Source organism: Asterias rubens, chromosome 1, assembly GCF_902459465.1.
Source record: "Asterias rubens chromosome 1, eAstRub1.3, whole genome shotgun sequence".
Classification (NCBI taxonomy): domain Eukaryota; kingdom Metazoa; phylum Echinodermata; class Asteroidea; order Forcipulatida; family Asteriidae; genus Asterias; species Asterias rubens.
The window spans coordinates 20,146,943-20,166,702 of record NC_047062.1 but is presented as its reverse complement, the minus strand read 5'-3'; the positions used below and the strand labels follow the sequence as shown (position 1 = coordinate 20,166,702).

The window sequence follows — 19,760 nt, the reverse complement described above, 5'->3', positions numbered from 1 at the left end:
TCAAACTCTATTCCATTTGCATGAATTATGAGCCAAGATTAGAAGATGGTTCATCAAAGGTTGTGTTCAGTAAACATGATATTCAAGCAAGCTTATTTCCCCCCCTTTACTTTTGCCATTGATCACTGCCGTCATGAGTTGGTTTTATGAACGTTAAAGGGTTTGGTTCCTTTTTGTAGCACAAAACACAATGTCCACAGATTTACATTTTAGGCCTATGTTAGCGTGTACAAACGTATTTACCAGTATTGGCATTTAATACCAGGACTCATAAATGCATTTGTACATGATAGACAAAACTTTGTCTAACTGAGAGGAAAATTATTTTGTGACATTGTTGTAGACTCTCAAAAACTACAGCACCTCAGCAAGTACTATTTTAAGGGAAGCTTTCTACCACCATTATCTTCATCGCTAGTTTAATGTAAATCGGTGCACATTGTGTTTTTGTGTCCTACAAAAAGTACCCAACCCCTTAAACTATGAGTGAGCAAAACTATTTTGTCAAGTAATATTATTGAGTTAATTGTGAAACTCGCCAGACAGCTCCCTTGGCCCATAGGCCTTACCTCTCGATATTGACAAAATGACCACTAGCTTGAGGTAAGGTGAAGGAACAATCAGTCTGCGTACTGTCCAGTAGTCCATGATTACAGTAAGCAGATCACATGATTTCCTCTATATGCTCTATTTGGACAGCCATTGACTTTAACCTCTCAAGCTTGACCCAATTTTGAGAGTATAGTCCTGAGATCTCTACCGAAGTTGTGAACAGCAACATCATTGATCTACTAAAATCTTGTAAAAGGGAGACCTGAATTCCATTATATAAAAAAAATCCAGTTTACCTGTAGAAGCATGCCGGGGGCGTTGGAGGACAAACTTACCATAAATACAGTTTCAACCATTCAACATGTCTGTCACGGTCGATTCCTGTCTCAATTGTATATGAGATGAAAATGAGAGTGATCCTGAAGGTTTGGGGAGGTTTTCAACATTCAGAGACAGTCTTGAGAACCGTTTGAAGAGGAGGTTATTCTGAATGTCAAAGAGGTTACGACCTGATTCTGAGTGCCTCATGCAATGCCAAGACTTGGGCTGAACAACCAAACAGCCGCTCAGTCACAAGGGGTCTTTGGCTTTGCCATTCAAGAAGAATACACATCCAAGAAGATATCTGAAACATGTACTCCGCTCATTCTGTGAGGAAATATCATTTTGTCGCAAATTCTATTTTTTTTTTGGTTGTGATTTTTTTGCATCCTAGCGGTGCTCCGCGTTTATATTTTATGTGGTTCATACAAAGCTCTTGTTTTGTTGTCATAAATTGCTGCATCTTACACTTACAGTCAAATGATGTGAGTGTGGTGTGATTTGTGTTGATTGTCAACCACCGTACCAGTATACTCTTTGAAGTTTTTTTTGGTTTTTTTTGGAGGGGGTGGGGGTGGGGGGGGGCATCCTAGTGGTGCTCCGCATTTATATTTTATGTGGTTCGTACAAAGCCCTTGTTTTGTTGTCATAAATTGCTGCATGTTATTCTTACACTTACAGTAAAATGATGTGAGTGTGGTATGATTCATGTTGATTGTCAACCACCGTACAAGTATACCATCTTTACAGGGAAGAAAAGGTTAAAGGATAGGATGTGGGCGGTGTAGCTTATGGATGTTTTGTGTGCTTCATAGGGACTTGTTGCTTTTCAATAGAGCTAACAATACATGTACTGTGATAATAATAAAACTTGCATAGGGGGAAACGGTCAGATTATGGGGTAGTTTCCAGTAGCTAATGGTCTGATTGTCATTCCTGCAAGGATGAGAGGATTTATCTTCTTACAGTTACACTTACATCCAGTTACACTTATGACTAAGAGAAGGGGTTTGCTCCTGTGTTTCTGGCAGTAGCTGTGTGTTGCAGCAACTTGTTAAAGGCAGTGGACACTATTGGTAATTACTCAAAATAATTATTAGCATAAAACCTTAATTGTAACTAGTAATAGGGAGAGGTTGATAGTATAAAACCTTGTGGGAAACGGCTCCCTCTGAAGTGATGAAGTGTTCGAGAAAGAAGTAATTTTCCACGAATTTGATTTCGTGACCTCAAGTTTAGAACTTGAGGTCTCAAAATCAAGCATCTGAAAGTACACAACTTCGTGTGACAGGGGTGTCTTTTTCTTTCATAGTTATCTCGCAACTCTGACGACCAGTCGGGCTCAAATTTTCACAGGTTTGTTATTTTATGTACATGTTGAGATACACCAAGTGAGAAGACTGGATTTTGACAATTACCAATAGTGTCCACTGCCTTTAACCATTAAAAGGTTTAGCATAAATGGATATCATAAATCATGAACTTCAAAACCGATCTTAAAAAGTTTGTCTGTCTCTGTTCCAGCGCCTTGGTGGATACAATCTTGTGACTAATCTACTTGCAAATTAGAGTTTGTTCTTTAGAGAACTGTCTTGTTATATTCCATTTTACTACCGCGGAGTAGATTTTTCGGATTGTTCGGGAGACTTCTAAGTTCTGAAAAGAACTGTCCTGCCTTTTGACAACTAATGTTGTAATTGTTAAAGTTTTATTTCATCACATACAAGGTATGTTCAATGGTTTGCCGCAAAGTTGTACACTGCCTTTTTATGTGAATCCCCCCACGGTGGAGCTGACTATTAGACCCATAGGTAATGATGCAGAATAATCAACAAGGTGTTATGCAAGTGATGTGACCTAACATTGATTATTGAGTTCTCTCATACAGAACGTGACCATGGTCATCATTCATTGTCCAGTCACAGGGCCCACGCCTACCGCAAAGTCACGATAAGTAAAAATTAACGATTGGGACCTATTCCCAAATGAGCAGGAGTTGGAGTGTACTTGGCCATATCGGTTGATGGTTCGTGGAGGTGGGCAACAGAAATCAATGGGAATCAAGTGTTCAGGAACATCTGATGATGAGGCTATCATTGTTTTGGTCCGCTATCTCCTGAGGAAAAGCCCCTGAGGGGAACTTTCCTGAGGCATGTCTTTTTTGGGGGTTTTCTGAGGGAAAACAACAAGCTTTGTTGGTCTCTGATAAAGTGGTTTAAAGGATTGGTCTTTTGTGAGTTTGCATCATCGGAAAACCTCCCAAGTTTGGACTCAAGCTGAATCGGTATCTAGAAATTGTCTGTAATGTGATCATTGTGCAGTGTGTCTTGAAAGTTTCTTGATAATGGTAAATTCTGTCCAAAAAAAAAAGGGTACACCAAACGTTAGTTTTGCATCCGGGATAAAGAATATAATTTACCCTTACACTGTACAGTATAGTTTGTACTTTCCCTTTGTGGAAAAAAGATCCACAGGCAAATAACTCGGGTGGGATTCAAACCCACGACCTTTGCATTGGCTCTAGCCAACAAGCTGGGTTATTTCTTATAATGTAACAGAAATGAGAAAGACATGGTCAGTTTAAGATATAAGAGAAAAACCTAAACCAGTTTTAAAATGGGATAGGGACTGGAAAAAAACATACCACATGCATGTCTCTCTTCTGAGATGAGATTTGATCTGGGGCCTTCAAAAAATAAAGAAAGGTATTTTAGTAATTTTAAGTCTACTCCTGCACTGGGATAACAGCACATGGTTTGCAGATAGTTTATTTTTTGTTCATTTGCATCATCACAAACTTCACAGTTAAGTTTCTGTTGAACACTTGTATACAACATTCATGATCATGTTTTAGTACCCTTTTTATCCTGTGTGTCAGAATAATCATGTAAAAAAGTTTCTTATTTATGTTCATTTTGTCAGAATTATACTAGGGGCTGGTGTGAATCTGTCACTTTCTTAGTCTGGCTGAAGATATATCTGTCAAACTGGCCATAAAATGTGTATCAAGCATAGTAAATCAAGTAATTTATCTGTCTCCTCCATCTCATTCCGAAGTAAATTACTCTGTTGTCTACAAGGACGTTACATTCAATCTTTTTTTATTATTATCAATTCTGTATTTACTTTTTTTCTCTCTCGATACCCCCAAAGTTCAAATTCCTTTGTAAATAGGTGCAGTTGGTTCCGATTTCACATCAAAGGAAACTATTACCTTCCCATAAATAAACATGTTAGCTTTGCCTGTCAAGAAATTCTATTGACATAAAGAAGTCGCCTCCCCTCAATTGGCTTCTTGCTAACGGGGGTTCTGACGACGAAATGTCAAAATTGAGGATTTTGCCATCAGAGGAGTAGAAAGACAAAAAAAAATAAGTGAATGGTGAACACAGCCCTTCATGATAATGACTGCATTTATCTTGTGGAAAGAATACTCAACGGTATTGATAATCCACTCAAGAAAGCTGTCAGTGTCTTCAAGATGATGTTTACCGCGCTACTCCTTCATCTTGTGGTGGGTGTTTTTTTTCTGGTCTACCTCTTCCTGATAGAAACGATCAGGGAGATACTGTTATTGTACAGCGTGGGTCGTGGATGTAAGATGCCCGGCAAGGATGAAGTGTAAAACTCATAAAAGGGTAGAGGAGATTGAAAAGGTGTCAAGATGTGAGATATTGTGTGTCGTGCCAACTAGTGATGTCATTACACTTTGTGGACAGTATGCAGGCCGCTCAGATGAAACCATCTTTTGGCTAGCTGCTGAAAGACTTTAAAAATAACATCTGAGATAGACAAGAGATAGCAACTCTGTGTTGATACTAACATTTGTTCATATAAAATAAATCTGTCTTAAAAAAAAAAAAATCATAAATCTGTCTTTTTGATTGATTATCAAAAGTCTGTCTTTTTTATTGACTATCAGAAATCTGTCATTTAGATTATCAGAAATCTCTGTTTTATTGATTACAGTATTAGGGCGAGCTACCTCAATTAAAAGAGTGCCAACACAATAATCCAGTGGTTGCAGGTTCAAATCTTAACTCGATGCTTTCAGGAACCTGACTTTTTGATGATTTACTAGTATTGATAAACCCATAATTCTTGTAAAATTAACCTAATGATATTATTTTGAACATAATTTTTTTCTTCCTTGGGACTAGAACCATGTACACTGAACTTCAGTTATCATGACCCCTAAGAAACAAAATTGTTTGTGTTCCGATGTCCATCACCCAATAAGGAACACTCTCCTGTCAAGTTGGCAGTTATGAAATTGAGAAATGATTGATGACTGAAAAGTACTGCCCAAGTTATTTACAATTTGAACTCACAGCCTTAGAATGTAGATTGTTATCATATATAGCTCTATGATTGTTATCAACCTAGACCCTTCAACCCAATCATAAACTTTGACAACTTGAGCGGCACATAATCGGTCATCGGTCATCGAAGTTGCGAGATAATAATGAAAGAAAAATAACCCTTGTCACCCGAAGTTGTGTGCGTTTAGATGGTTGATTTTGAGACCTCAAGTTCTAAACTTGAGGTCTCGAAATCAAATTCGTGGAAAATTACTTCTTTCTCGAAAACTACGCCACTTCAGAGTGAGCCGTTTCTCACAATGTTTTATACCACCAACCTCTCCCCATTACTCGTTACCAAGAAAGGTTTTATGTCAATAATTATTTTGAGTAATTACCAATAGTGTCCACTGCCTTTAATACCATTCATGATACTAATAGTGCATCCATCAGGTAGACCAATAATGTTTTAATGCATTCCTAACGAGACTTACATGTATGTTAAGCATTTGCTCAGTTTTCCTTCAGACATACTAAGAGTCTTCATACCACATCCAGTCAAGGCCAGTTAACTGTGTTTACTGTTTAAAGGCAGTGGACACTATTGGTAATTACTCAAAATAATTATCAGCATAAAACCTCACTTGGTAACAAGCAATGGAGAGCTGTTGATAGTATAAAACATTGTGAGAAACGGCTCCCTCTGAAGTGACGTAGTTTTCGAGAAAGAAGTAATTTTCCACGAGACCTCAAGTTTAGAATTTGAGGTCTCGAAATCAAGCATTATGTAAGCACACAACTTCGTGTGACAAGGGTGTTTTTTATTTCATTATTATCTCGCAACTTTGACGATCAATTGAGCTAAAATTTTCACAGGTTTGTTATTTTATGCATATGTTTAGATACACCAAGTGAGAAGACTGGTCTTTGACAATTACCAATAGTGTCCAGTGCCTTTAACATGCACTTGTACTCTGTTTACTTCTCAAGATGGTGAACTTAGTTTGTGCATTTGTACAACGAGTCTACTTTCTATTTTGATATTGGACATTGGACATTCACATAGTTTTCTACAGCGAAAGTCTACTTTTTCAGTCCGACATACATGTAGAAAACTATATCAGCCCACGCAGTTTTTCAGGATAGAAATTAGACATTTGTTGTACAAATGTATGTGACTGTCCAATATCAAACTAACTTTTACTGTCAATGACTTCTCTCCAGTATAAAGGCTCATTCATAAATACCTCAGACAGTTTCGCTATTCCTATTGGTGGAGAGCTCGTCACGTGGGTGTGTATAAACCTTTGTTTTTGACCAGTAAAGAGTGTTGAAACATGGGCGTGACACGCGAGCTTGCACCTGTTCTTATAAGACAGTTTCTTCATTCCTATTGATCGAGAGCAACGGCTGAAACAGCTGTGCCACATCACGCGATACGCGCGGCGACACGCGCAACGCGCACAGCATTCCCTTCTATGGAGTTGTTTACCCGAGGGCGGCGGAGGGCTTTACCATTTCATAGCTGGAGGGGTGTTGTGTTGAAAGAAATGATTGAACAACTATAATTTTTGCATTTTTTTACCTTTTGACCAAAAAGTGTTGATGTTTTTGACCGAAAAGGTATTCATGAATGGGAATCAAAGTGTGTTGAATCGGTTTTCAACTAGTATTTTAAACCCGCCGAGGCCTGGTTCTTGATAATTTACCCCGACTTCGTCTCGGTTAAATTATCAAGAACATGGCCTCGTTGGGATTAAACCACTAGTTGAAAACCTCTTCACCACACATTGATTCCCTTATTAAGATGATGATTGAGTACAAGCAAAAAAGACATATTCTCGACTCTTGGGAATAGGGAAGGTTCAAATCCCCCCATGGTGCTTTTTAGATTGGAGGCTCCAATAGATTGTGTGATTGAAAAGAAACAGATTAGATATCTTCTCCAGAATGAGGAAGGTTGTAGGTTTGAATCCTATCCATGGTGCTTTTTAGTTTGGATGCTCCTAGACACTGTGTGATCTAAAAGAAACAGTAAGACATCTTTGTTCCAGAATGGGGAAGGTTGCTGGTTCAAATCCCACCCATGGTGCTATATCAGTTTGAATGCTCTTAGATATGGTACTTTTGAAAAAGAAAAACAGATAGCATCTGCCTTTAGAATGGGAAGGTTGCTGGTTCAAATCTCTCCCATGGTGCTTTTCAGTTTGGATGCTCCGGGAGATGGTGTGATTGAAAAGAAACAGATAGCATCTGCCTTTAGAATGGGGAAGGTAGCATCTGCTTTTAGAATGGGGAAGGTTGCTGGTTCAAATCCCACCCACAGTGCTGTTCAGTTTGGATGCTCCTGTGATTGAAAAGAAACAGATAAGATTTGCTCCAGAATGTGGAAGGTTGTAGGTTCGAATCCTATCCATGGTGCTTGCTTACATTCTTTCCTTGAGGATGCGGAGCAATGCTTTATCACAAGTGGGTAAAGAACCAAGTTAGATAGCTCTCTACCCTGATGCAATCCTTTCATCAGTTGAGTACAAACTTGTTAATTAGTTAATTGGTCATTCCAATCACCGGTGAAGCACCTCTCTCTTTCAAGTAATTTTAACTTCAAGTTTGTAAATTTGTTAAAGTTTTATTCGTGGCTGTAATTTTTTGCATCTTAACCTTTTGATAATATTGAATGCAATCAGTGTGTATTGCCATTGATTTACGGCAAACCAAGTCCAGGGTGAGAAATGCAATTATTTAAGAGGTTTCGCCCCGGGGGGGAAAACTGATGTTTGTCAGATCATTTACTGGATATGTATATCTAACCAAGACGCTTTAGGAGTCTTCTCTTGCTTGTGAGGACATCCATTGTGAAACACTAGTGTTCTTTGTAAAGTGCATGGTCACCGACCCGGTGAATTTACGCAGGTTGTGAAACATCAGAATCCTTGCCTGCAGGAGAACTACAGGTCCATGGTGAAGCTACGTTGTGTGGTTTTGTATCTAATAATATTAACACTGTTTTTGTTGAAGATAAAAGGGACGTGTTTCTATTTTAGTGGTGATAGAATCATTCTTTTAAGGCTTCTACTTAGAACTGCTTTTGTTTGTTTGAGTTGCTAATACTTTTCTTTCTGCGTTTAATCACTCGGGAATTAAATTAATGAGATAAGTAAGAGACTCAGTGGGCGTCTCTCTTAGTACTTAAGATTGTGGGCTTTGGCTAAAGACAAAGAATCGACGCACATCTTCTGTAGACAGTCACCATTATAGATATTGCAATTGATTTTGTTCAGATTTAAACAAACTCCTTTTTGTTTTTGGATGTTATCAGTCTGAGTCGATTCTCATTTGAAAAAAAATGTGGAGAGCTTTACTTATCTTAGCCATATGGTTTGTCCACTGAAATTGGAAAAACAAATCAAATTATCAATTTGGTTTTTAAATGTTAATGGATTTTTAGTAATTAAATGCTGTCTTTGTAAACAAACCCAGGTTTCCTCTTGAGAAAGTACCTCGAGTAATAGATTTTCTAGCCCTGGTACGTAGGTTGTCAATCTCTGATACTTCTCAATCTCTGATACACCGGAAGTTGTTGTGTCTTGCCAGGGCTAGACGTTTTCCTTATCAAGTGTTGTAGCCAGCTCAGGAATCCCTGAAGAGACTAGTGCAAAAAGGGGTTGGGATCCAGAAAGATGTGGGTCAAGATTTCAGAGATTCATCTTACTGTCCTAAAAGTTTTGTTTTTCTCTGTAAAATGGCAGTGCATAGACCTTATATAACACTAATTGATATACAGGAAGTGTGGTTTGAAATGGTGGGATTTAGGTGGGGTTTCTGATCCCCCTCCACCTGATTTTCTCTTTCTCTCAAGGACTCTCTCTCTCTTTCTTTCTTTCTCTGAACATTAATGTACTTCAAGTCTTCATTTTCGTTTTTACTGTTGGACTGATATTTCTAATCACTTTGAGGTAGTGTTATCGAATGAAAGCAATCAAGCTGAGAGTCGACTGCAGAGAATGCACCACGCAAAAATCGATGTTTATAATTTACAGTTTGGATGAACATTTTTGTTCCGAAGAGTCTCGTTCAGGAGGGAGAAATCTACAACAAAAAAAGCTTGGGATGATGATGAAAAGAGTGGCGCTGTGCAATTTTGGGACCTTTTCCGCCGAGGGGCAGTCAAGGGGGTCAAAACAGACAAGGGATAACACATGATTGAGGTCTTTATATTGATATAGATGACTGCAAAGCCTGGGGTCTGTTTACTTCTGCATGTTGAACCTGTGATATTATTTCCGGGAGCGATTACTCCGGGATTGAGCCCTCACTGCTCATCAGTGCCGTTTATTAACCACAGTTGGTTTACCCGTTAGTGGGGGTTGAACAACCGAGGTAAAGCGGCTTTGAATGGCAGGGAAGAGAGGCCGAGTCTCTCTACTAGAGCACAGCACAACGGGGAGAAGTAAATGAAATCACAGAACCTCTCTCACAACCAGTAATAATCACGCCGATAAGCGTCTGCAATGGATAAGTTTTGATATTATATATGCGTCAGGAGTCACCCGTCAGCTGGTGTGATTAATTGTTCTAGACTCTGTGTATTTGGCGCCGCGAAGTGTGTAGTTGCTCTTCACTGATCCATCTGTTGTTGTTTTTGTTTTTGCTTGCATACTTTTCTCTCAGCCAACTCCCCTGTATACTAAAACCTTCATAAGGTGAACCCGCTTGCAGAAAAGCCAGTGATCAGCAGTTGTGTAAATCGCTGGCTTGAGTTAGCTTATCCCCCTGGGTAAAACTACATGAGCCAAATGGAAATGGGGGACAATTTGGACCCAAATGGAATTGACCAATGACGGACCCCTGCGGGCAAAGAGGGATTGTGTAGGATTGAGCTCCTGTACGACCCTCTCGCTGAACATTGTTTTTGTTGCTATTTTTGGAGCATCAGGAGTCACTTTAGCCAACAACTACGTTCTTTTATGATGTGGTCGTAGGAAGAGCGAGGCGCAGTGTTATTGCAGGTCCTTCCGAGGGAGACAAATTATACAAGCCACCTGGATATTTTCTCACTGTCCCGAGGTCCAGGTCTTTTAAAAGTGCCTCGTACAGGTTTTTATTCTTATTTTTAACCTCTGGAGATGAATTGATGCACAAGGCCATTGCGATTGCAGGCTTTTTATTGTAGCATCATAACTGATCCTATATTGGTTTTACCGCAAAATGATGCATCAATCATGAATTGACAAAGGTACAAATCCATTGGTCATTGCTATGAGTGTCACACAGATCTCAAGAGGAAGATTTTCAGAGAAGTTATGCACATGGATTTTGCAGGAGACTGTTTGTTGTTGTAGGGACAGGAATGGTTATTAATGTTTTTGGAAACGATGATGCGAAGCATTCAATAGTTATCCATATTGCACTGTGGAGTGTTTCGGCAGAATACATGGCAAAATAACAGATTACATGTGATGTGTGTATGTGTGGCATATGTAGTAAATTTGTTCAAAGAGCACTCACAACCGCCTTCCTCCCTAGAACCAACACAAACAAGATTCATTTATGAGAGCTGAAACTTCCGTTAGTTTGAAGGCTGTTTTTGTTTGATCAACTGTACTTGAAATTAAAAGTCATAGACCTTGGAGACGTTTAATGTTTATTGACATCATATGCAATCCTTGAGAAGTGTTTCAGTTTTATCTGGTGGGTGTTGCCTGTTTTGCAGGCCAGATACTTCACGGGAGCAACAAAGGCGATTGCCTCCATGCCCCCTGGGTATTGCCTTGGTACCCTTGAAATGCTCCAGAAGAAACTTAAAACGTCCTCATAGGGTGCCCTTTATTACCAAGGAAAAAATGCCATGGTGCCCTTGCCCTTTCAAAATCGAAGTATACAGGCCTAGGCTTGTAAGAAAAGGAATGCTGGAGAGATGTGTATGTAGTGCATGTCTAACTTTCTTTCTCAAATTATTCCTTTAGAATTGCATGCAATAACATTGAATTAACCATAGTCGCAATCCCAATCATGACAGCCAGAGCAACAGCCAGAGCACCTACTCGTCTCAAGAACAATATGGTCATCTTATGCCCAGCTGTGTAGCAGTTTGACCAAATGAAATCCCTCATTTTCTAAGTGTTTGTTTCACTTCCTGTTTTTTTTTTCTTCTTCTTTTTTTGTATCTGTGCATTATTGATTTAAGTCTTCATCCTTCCCCGGTGTCACAATCCAATATTTTCATCAATTTTGTTCGAATGCGATCTTTACTACAAGAGCAGGTAATTGCTGTGTGTGTGTACTTTGGCATCAGATTTTTAATCAAGTTTTGATCTTTGAACCGTCATTACAAACAAAAAAGCTGTGTATTTTACATGCGTTGTGCACGGTGCAAATTTAATTTAGTTAGTGAGTGTGTGCTTGGTCTTTGCTTTGGAAACAAAACAAAACAAAATCTCTGTAGTATTTATCCTTATTGTGTCAAACCCAGCAAGGATTAGAAACCCATTATCAGTATATTTCACATGCTCATCGTTAAGACGTTTCATTACGTCACTGATTAGCAAAACTCTGTTCAATTAGAAGTTAGAAATGATGCACTGTGTTTACCCGCTTGTATACCTGATCTGACTGTTGCCATTAAGCCATTTTGTAAATTGTCCTGTCGACCTTTTTCAGCTGCTGCCGCACACCTAGGGTGGGGAGGAAACAGACACTGTCAGTTCCTGCCTTTTGGCTCAGTTTCCCTTGATTACTTGTGAGGCCTTGGCTGCAATTTCTCATCTTTCAAAATCGTGACATAGGGACTGAGAAATGAACAGTGGCAATCCCCTCAGCTCAGCTCATAATATTCACTGTATATTGAACTCGTTTTTGTTTTTGCCAGAGACAAAACCCTTGTAAATCGTGCATCTATTTTGAACATGAATTCTGTGCGGGCTGGTTTGTTTTTGTGTGTGTGATAAACACCTATAGGATGTGGTGCTCTGGGAGAAAAAGGAAGTTGGGACATTCCAAGGGAAATTAAACATTCAGGCTTCTGATGAACACCATAGAACTTTATTACCTTTACCTCTGTTGATTCAAATCACAAAAATGTGTTGTTCCAGGTAGTGGGGATGACATTGTGCAGGCATGTGGGTGATTTAGAGGAAGGTCGGGAAAGGCTGGCCTTGTCATTTAATTAAAGCTGGTAAGTTTGATTGGGAAAGTCTGAACTGGAATAGTTTAGTATAGGTCTAGATATCAAGGTAGAGGTTTTGCCCTCTTCCACGGTGTGACTAGAATCTGAAAGGGGATGGTTTCATGTGAAGGGGGGAAGAAGGGAGAATTAAATTCATTTTAAATAGGGAAAACTGAATTGAGGACTTCTCCAGTTCTGTCCTTACCTATTACTGTTTATTACCTATTACTTAGGTAATGCCAACTTAGTCAATAATGAGATTGTTATATTTAGGCCTTCTTCACAGATGGACTAGTTTGTCTGTAAAAATAAAAAAGTTACGGTTTCAATGATGAGATCAGTAAGTAATTGATAATAAATTCAACTTAAAGACGCCAGTCATTATCAGGAGACGACTTGGCAAGTTTTTTTTTATAAGGATCATAGAATGTAGGGCAACCTCAGTTAAGAACATCATCAATGTAGATGGATAGGGGAGTTAGTTGTCTTGACCATGGATTGTGACTTCATGTTCCATCAGCTCCCATGCATGGATGGTGAAACAGTCTCTCCCCCCCCCCCCCTATACAAGCCATTAGTCCCCCTTACATCTCCGGGCTATTTCAGAAAGTCCAGCTTGATCAAGTCAATGCGTGTCTGGAGACTTCTGATGAGAAGCTGAAAGTATATTGCCGGATTCATGATATGGACTCTCAACATGAAAACTTATATCAATCATTCCCATCAGACATTTATAAACTGTAACAAGAAATGTCTGAGAATTGTGTGTTATGATGAAAAAGCTTCAACTTCGCACAGGTATTTTAGAATGAATTTTCACCCAATACATCATAAGAGGTCCTGACATGCAGTCCTCTTTAAAATACTTCCTAGTTGAAAGGCAATCCAGTTGTGGAGCATCTCACGAGGGTGGGGGGGGGGGTGGGGAATGATGGTGAATCATAAGGAGGAGTGAAGCAATTGAAGAATGATCAACAACCCACATCCCGCTTAATATTTTACTGCTTAACATCTCAGTCTAGAATTACTCCCAAATTGCGGTGTGTTTTTAGTGTTTTTTTTGTTCTCGTTCTCTCATATGCCGATCCCATGGGATACAGGAGGCATAGATGTCATTCCGTTGTTGGTGATTATCTGTGTTGGGGTGTAGCAATTGCTAGTTGAGATTCCATCCATAAGATTGCATGCAGTGATCATGTTATTCTATACCAACCTCCCTCGATAATTAGCCACACACAGTGGAAAGTTTTAAATTCCACAATTTCACTGACTCCATGGATTTTCTGTTGGGAACAAAGCGTAGATACCATTATGTCAACATTTTGCAATATACCTCATGACAGATGAGGAGATTTATGGGCAGTGGGTTACATTATGCGTTGAACATGTGTTTGGCTAATTTTGCTGTGGTGACTCCTGGACACTGTTTTTGCTTTTTCAACTTTCCGGTAAACTATTGCCCTGATGTGAGGAAATTTAATTTTGGCAAACACTATTGGCTGGAGTTGTGGCACAAAGAAAAGACATTGAATAGTTAATGAAGTCAAAAGTAACTGCATGTATATAGAGTGTTATTGTGTTTTGGCCATCAACTGGTGTTTGCTCAGGAAAACCTGCTTAAAGGCAGTGGACACTTGGTAATTACTCAAAATAATTATTGTCAAAAAACCTTTCTTGATTATGAGTAACGGGGAGAGGTTGATAGTATAAAACATTGCGAGAAACATCTCCCTCTGAAGTGACGTAGTTTTCGAGAAAGAAGTAATTTTCCATGAATTTGATTTCAAGACCTCAGATTTATAATTTGAGGTCTCGAAATCAAGCATCTGAAAGCACACAACTTCGTGTGACAAGCGACAAGGGTGTTGTTTTCTTTCATTAATATCTCGCAACTTCGCTGACCGATTGAGCTCAAATTTTCACAGGTTTGTTATTTTATGCAAATGTTGATATACACCAAGTGAGAAGACACATCTTTGACAATAGTGTCCAATGTCTTTAAGCAGCTCTATGAGCTAGTAACTTAAAGTTGGACTGTTGTCATGGTCATTGTAGGTCTAGGTGACTGTACATCACAACAATAGTAACGGCATCGATTGTGATGTGGCGTCCAGCGCGTGTGCGTACAGTAACCAAGTGTAAGTTGATAATTCCATGTACAGCACACTTTAAAAACTCCCATGTCAGAATTGACTCAGATCCAGTTCCTGTGTTATGTGGGGGACTGGCTCATTTTGGGTCAGTGACCGGGAATTTGTGTCAAAAGTGACCAAGAAATGGGTCAAACTGTTGGCAGAATCCTAGTCAAAATCTCATTTGTGACCGTTTTCCGGGTTAGCCTGAAATTGGTCTCGGAATCTGGATCAATTTTAATCCACAAGTGTTTAAAGCCAGTGGACACTATTGGTAATTGTCAAAGACTAGTCTTCAAAGCTCGTGTATCTCAACATATGCATAAAATAACAAACCTGTAAAAATTTGAGCTCAATCAGTCATCGAATTTGCGAGATAATAATGAAAGCAAAAAACACCTTGTCACACGAAGTTGTGTGCTTTCTGATGCTTGATTTCGAGACCTCAAATTCTAAATCTGAGGTCTCGAAATCAAGTTCTCGAAAAATTACTTCTTTCTCAAAAACTACGTCACTTCGAAGGGAGCTGTTTCTCACAATGTTTTATACCATCAACTTCTCCCCATAACTCGTTACCAAGTGAGGTTTTATGATGACATTATTATTTTGAGTAATTACCAATAGTGTTCCACTGCCTTTAAACTGCAAAAGTTCATGTATTGTCAATGCTTTATGTACAGCTACAGCTCTACTATGATTATGATGACAGTCACCCTTTAAAAACATCATTTTGAAACAAGTTGGAAAGATGTAACCTGATTGTTCCCTTTCATAAGAAAACAATTTAATTAAATCCTTGAGCTTGTAAGAGACACTTCATTAAACTAGTCTTTGAAAGTATTATTGTTGCATCTTTTCTTGTAATGAATCAAAAGGACCATTTGAAGTACCTTAAATACTCTAATTCTTAAGCCTGAAGCTACATTTGAAGAGAAAATAATGAAGAAAATAGCTTGGTAATACCTGCTCACACTTTCTATAAAGTAACAAAACAGGATGTAAGCAGTTCATATTACATTACGACACGGAACATTTCCTAGAAAGAGGCATGATACCGTTTCATGTTACGATATTGTTTATCGTAACTGCTACTGCCTTCGCTGATTGCCAGGCGCCTTTATCAAGACTGAATTCCAAAACGATTTTCATGCAAATGGCAAAATGGAAATAGTTCTCACTTTTCACATTGCCTTATAATTGGTAATTCTACACTATAATATCTTAAAGCCAGTGGACACTATTGGTAATTGTCAAAGACCAGTCTTCTCACTTGGTGTATCTCAACATATGATTCAAATAACAAACCTGTGAAAATTTGAGCGCGATCGGTCGTCGGAGTTGCGAGATAACTATGAAATAAATAAAAAAACATGGTCACACGAAGTTGTGTGCTTTCAGATGCTTGATTTCGAGACCTCAAGTTCTAAACTTGAGGTCTCGAAATCAAATTCGTGGAAAATTACTTCTTTCTCCAAAACTAAGTCATTTCAGAGGGAGCCGTTTCTCACAATGTTTTATACTATCAACCTCTCCCCATTTCTCTTTACCAAGTAAGGTTTTATGCCAAAAATTATTTTGAGTAATTACCAATAGTGTCCACTGCCTTTAAAGCTTAATTTGTTGTTATATGATGCTTGGAAAGACAAAAGATAAAGAAACAGGGTTTGTTCTTGTGTGGTTGTGGACTACTGGACTTGACAAACACTTTGTTTCTTTTGTTCTGTCCTCTTTAGGCAGGCCTGGAATTTCATTTTTGAACATGTTGAAAGGGCAAGGACATTTTCATTGTGCAAAGGGCACTTCCATTGGAAAATATTAAAGTCAATGGGAAACTTTTGAAGGGCACCAAGGCGAAGACCAGAGGCAAGAGGCCATGGCAAAGAATGACCACATTACATGTATGTCCAAACCTATGTTTTTTTCTAGTTCTGGTGATGCACAAAGTCTGTAAACCTCCTCAATTGTATTATCTAAAAAGGTTCAGGGTCTAGAATGTTGAGGGACCAAGACCCCAGGCCATTTTTTCATGAACTTTCACATCGTCTAGTCTCATCCCTGACCTTGTTTTAGTGATTTTCACTCTGTACGCCATTGTGAATGGCACGATAGATGATAATTTAATTACACTTTTTGACTTTAATCTTGTTGTCATCTTTGGGAGAAAGATACAGGAAGTGGCATATAGATCCTACTTTTCTCTTGGGACTCAACTTATATATCACCTCCCTTATTCAGATGCAGTGCTCATCACTCAAGTTGGTTTAACTTTGCCATGATTTTTGCAATCAATATTGTGCACAGATTAACGTCAGCGTGTTCCTTTGTGCATATACCAAGCGCCCGCTCACTTCATTATATAAGGTTTACAATTAGTATCAGTCATTCTCCTCGACAATTACTTGTCAGAGACAGAAACAAAAGTAACAACAAAAACAGAGGTTGAAAAACACTGTAAGACCAATATCTTTTCCAGCTTTTTTTTTTGTGAAGGTATCAATTAAGTCACCAAAGAAGATGATGTTTCAAAAAGATGCTATTGACGTTCTCATCAAGGTGTCTTAATCACCAGCAGATGCCGCTAATTTGGCATGATGGTTTCAATCGTCATATCTTCTGAAAAATTAACTGAATTGCTAACGTGCCATTGACCCTTAAAGCTGACCTCCGAATCCCCCCGTTGAAATTACGGATGCACTTACACCACCTGGGGGAAATTGTGAACAATACATCAGCTTCCTGTGATTTAATTTGTATTGGTCAGTCTTCACTCTTCCTGATGTATGCGCTGTCACAGAATGTCGCAAACTATTACAACCAGTCGCTAGTTATTAGTTAAAATTCAATGTCATGTTCAGCTTCTATAATAGAACCAGTGGAGTTTTTTGCGTGCGGTGCTTGGAAGTTTGTGGGGGTTTTTTTGTGTGGGGGGGGGGGGGGGGGGGGGGTTCGCTGATTTTTGTTTGTTTTGGTTTGTGTCGTACAAGTTATTGTTGTTTTGGCGTGTTTCAACTATGAAGTATCTCAACTTCTATCCCCGAGTGTTTCAATTATATACACACTTTGCAAACAACCTGTGGGAAGCTCATCAAACAAAGTAGTCACGTTTGAGCCTGTAAACAAATTCATGAAATGTAATCAAGAGAAAAATGGTCTAAGTTTTGTCGGGTACTTTACCAGGAACACAAACAAACAACCAAATTATTTACATGTCATTAACTTCACAAAAAGTGGATAATCGTTGTTTCCGACTGTAGAGAAATATTTAACAGGTTCATAATGGCATCCTTCATGGGGGATTGTGTGCGTTTTGTCAATGCATAAATATTAGCGTAATACCAAGGTCAGTTTGTGCGCACAGCTATCGGTATCAAAGGCGCTTTTGTCAAACTATATTTTGACTATAAAAGCTTTTGAGATGAATTTTATCAGTCTCAAAGGTATAGTAATTTATTAATATTGAGCAAGCATGACAGATAGACCGTGCAAGACATCGGGGTGATGTAGTTTACAAAGGGGTCATATGCATGTTATTAATATTGTGTAAAGAAACATCAACCTCGATCAGCCATTTGCGAGTGAGATTTTGAAATGTATCATGTACATTGACTTGTTTGGTAGTGAAACAACACTCTGATTGGATTCCCCTAGACTAAATAGAGTGTCACTACGGTTTGAGGCAATCTGTTGTCTGGCAACGCACCATTGTCCCGTACACATAAATTCAGAATTGTGTATTACAGCGCGTGTATTTACGCAATGGCTTGCGGACCATGCTATAGTAAATTTCAAAAGTAGCTTTCTGTTTAGAGTTGATATTTGATGAGGCAATGAGCTGATGAGATTTTATATAGCGTGCGCTATATAAACTCTCATCAGCTCATTGCGCACTAATGTAGTATACAAGTGAAGTAGGGAATCAGGCCAAACTCTTTGATTTACAAAAAAACTTTATGGCTGTGTGCATTATTGTATATACTCAAAAGCAAAACAAACTGAGAAACGTCAAGCAAACAAAAGTGAAAGATGATTTATCTTCGACCGCACAAATCGCAGTGAAAAATTCACCAGTTCTATATTACCAGAGAAATGTCATCCAGCCAAACCCAAATATGCATAACTGAAATAGGATGTCACTGAAAGCAAATATATATATTGAAGATGCGAGATGTGACAAGGGGCTGAATTATCAAATAAACTCAACTGTTGCTCAGGAATCAACTTTAACGGATTGGCCATCGGGTAAAACCGTTTCTTACACTCTATTGCTTGGTTCGTGAGTTCGTAGAACTTGGCATTTTCCGTGACTTAGTTCCTGCCTGAGTTGCTAGCAATGACTTGCAGCTCAAACCAAGGATAGTGATTATCTGACTAATTCATTTTTTAATCAAGTAATGACTAACTTTAGTAGTGAGACATGTAGCAACGATTTTAATCAATTGTATAGCTGGAATGCTGGAATATGCAAAAGACCGAATCAATTCCTTTGACATAGATACTCAATAAAAATTTGATGGAGGGGATGAATTTTTTCAAGATGCTTAATACAAAAGAGAGCTTTCAGCCTGACAGTGTTTGAGAATGGAGAGTGTCTTCTGAAATAAGAAATAAACACCCCCAAAATTACTTGACATCTAAAGGTACTGTACCTAATTCTGACAAATTAATGTTAATATTTAAACCCACCCCCTCTATTGGTCAGCAACAGAGAGGCCGCAGCAATGTGGAGCAGTTTTTATTGATACTTTGTATCTGATGGGCAGTAATCCCTTGATGGATTGGTATCACTTTGGTTTTCTTACTGCCCCTTGGAGGGACTTAAATTTATGTTGTTGTAGGTGAATCAACTTTGAAATTGAAAAGAGCATAAAGCTGAAAAGCCAGGTTTATTTTTCCCACTGAGCCCCACCATTCTTACTCAAGACTGCTGGGATGGGCTGATGAGCTTGTATAAATTCTTGCTCAGGATGGATTGATGGATGATGGGAATTGTTGGACTGCAGTCGGAGCAACGAAGACATTCACTACATGGTTAATCTGTTTTGTTATTAAGGAGTTGTGACAAGGTCTTAATAAACGGTAGTTTAAAACTGGCAGGGTCGTGACCGTGCGATAAAGAACGGACCGTGTCCAAGGTCTTTAACTAGACCGAATCTTTTATAATCTAAACTTTTGTTCAAAAGTGTTAAAAAATAAAGAAAACATTCCCTGTTTTCAAATGTTTTTCTGTTGTTGTGCTCAGACACTGTTCACTAAGGGTAAAATCGCACCTGATGCAAAACTGTTGTGAGC

The 19,760-nt window shown here is 38.7% G+C and overlaps 1 protein-coding gene across 1 annotated transcript in view; it reads left to right on the top strand.

Moving 5' to 3' along the window:
• Positions 1-19,760, top strand: part of LOC117300087 (arginine-hydroxylase NDUFAF5, mitochondrial-like) — a 116,998-nt gene that overhangs the window by 40,910 nt on the left and 56,328 nt on the right. The window lies entirely within an intron of this gene.